Source organism: Lipotes vexillifer, unplaced genomic scaffold (genome assembly GCF_000442215.2).
Source record: "Lipotes vexillifer unplaced genomic scaffold, Lipotes_vexillifer_v1.1 scaffold741, whole genome shotgun sequence".
NCBI classification, from domain to species: Eukaryota; Metazoa; Chordata; class Mammalia; order Artiodactyla; family Lipotidae; genus Lipotes; species Lipotes vexillifer.
This window is the reverse complement of record NW_006796565.1, coordinates 723,269-725,665: the sequence shown is the minus strand read 5'-3', so window position 1 is coordinate 725,665 and position 2,397 is coordinate 723,269.

The following is a 2,397-nucleotide window of genomic DNA, read 5'->3' as shown; positions in this document are numbered from 1 at the left end:
CCCAGACCGGGGCACGAACCCGTGTCCCCTGCATTGGCAGGCGGACTCTCGACCACTGCGCCACCAGGGAAGCCCAGGATGGTTTATGTTAATTGATTTTTGAACATTGAACTAGCCTTAGCCTTGCATATCTAGAATAAACCCCACTTGGTTGTGGTGTAGAATTCTTTTTATACATCGTTGGATTTGATTTGCTAATATTTTGTTGAGGGTTTTTTGCCTCTGTGTTCATGAGAGACATTGAAAAGACAGATTTTTTTTTTTTTTAAGGTGCTTGAAACTTTCCCGTAGGAATTTTTCTCATGACAGTTTTTTAATTTTGCCTAGTAATGAAAAAAGGATATTGGTTTTTAGTGTGTGTTTGTATTTTTTTTTGCGGTACGCGGGCCTCACTGCTGTGGCCTCTCCCATTGCGGAGCACAGGCTCCGGACGCGCAGGCTCAGCGGCCATGGCTCACGGGCCGAGCCGCTCCGCGGCATGTGGGATCCTCCTGGACCGGGGCACGAACCCGTGTCCCCTGCATCGGCAGGCGGACTCTCAACCACTGTGCCACCAGGGAAGCCCTAGTCCTTTTCTTGTACATTATTCTGTATCCACATTCTCTGCAACAGATTGGATCCCTTGATTTTATTTCATTTTCTGTGTGACATTCTCCTCAGATATATATCATTGGCTGCTGCTTTGGGTATTGAACGTCCTTCTGGGGTGTCCATTGTTGTTTCCATGTAACACGGAGAAACTTGCCTGCTTTTCCGAACAGATTCCGCCTCGCTGCTGTAGTTTCAGCAATCATAAAATTATTCTGTAAAATTGCTATAAAAGTTTGTAAATGCTTGCTCTCAGTTCCTCTACAGACTAGTAAACAGTTTGTAGAATATCGCAGGGCCCTGGACCAAGTTTTGAGTAGCACTGTTAAACAATATACAGTATACTGCTTCTTGCTCCTTTTCTAGTCTTAGCAATCTAAGCCTTAATTCTTAGTGTATAATAGCATTTGTTACCTTCTTGATAGGTTTTTAAAACTTTTCATTATGAAAAATTCCAAACATATATACATATAGAGAGACTAGGAGAATGAATTCTCATGTATCCGTCACCCAGTTAATAACATATGGCCAGTCTTGTTTCATTTATATTCTTCTTGCTTCTTCCCAGTGGATTATTTTAAAGCAAATTCAAGCCATTTTATAACATTGTAAATAATTCAGTATGTGTCTCTTAAGGGAAAAGTACTCTTTTAGAAAAATAGGTACCATACTGTTAATCATACCTTAACATTTTAATAACTTCTTAATATCAAATCAGTGTTCAAATTAATTTTTAACATGTATATAAGTTTTAATATACACACACCCGTAGGAATTTGCTGATTGCATCTCCACGGAAATCGGTTTGTTCCTCTATCCCCTGCGATCCTGTAAACTGGTAGTTAGATCTAGAAGCTTGATCACATTCAGGTTTGATAACTGTTACTATTATTTGGCACAAATAATTCATAGGTGGTATGATGTATGGATGTATGATACAGCTTTGTGTTAGAAATAGGATTTTGTTACTGCTTAGATACATTAAGTGATCATTAATATTAAGTATATATTTTAAAATTTGAGCTTGTCACTTGTCACAGATGGAGCAGGGAAAAGTTAAAAAATGTTTTAATTAACTTTGGAAATAGAGTATTTGCAAAATAAATTGAATAAACAAGATTTTAAAGTGAGTCTTTTTTTAAAAATTTTTATTGGAGTAGATTTGCAATGTTGTGTCAGTTTCAGGTGTACAGCAAAGTGAATCAATTATGCATATATCCACTCTCTTTTAGATTCTTTTCCCATGTATGCCATTGAAGAGTATTGAGTAGAGTTCCCTGTGCTATACAGTAGGTTCTTATTATCTGTTTTATATATAAATCCCAACCTCCCAATTTATCGTCCCCCCTAAAGTGAGTCCTTACATAGAAGAATGTGAGACTTTGGAGATTGTGGAGATCATCATGTTTAACTCATTTATTTTTTCACAGATGGGAAAATGGAAGCTCTTAGAGATAAAAATGATTTATTAACTATCTCACAGATAGTCATTCTTTGCTTTTCTTTAACACAAGGTCATGTACAGGTAGTGTGATTAATACACACTTGTCATTTGGGGAGACTTTTCCCTTTTTCAATTGTCTCAATGCAAATGGAGGGCTTTATTATTATATATATATATATATATATTTTTTTTTTTTTAGCGGTACGGGGGCCTCTCACCGTTGTGGCTTCTCCCGTTGCGGAGCACAGGCTCCGGATGCGCAGGCCCAGCGGCCCCGGCTCACGGGCCCAGCCGCTCCACGGCATGTGGGATCTTCCCGGACCGGGGCACGAACCCGCGTCCCCTGCATCAGCAGGCGGACTTTC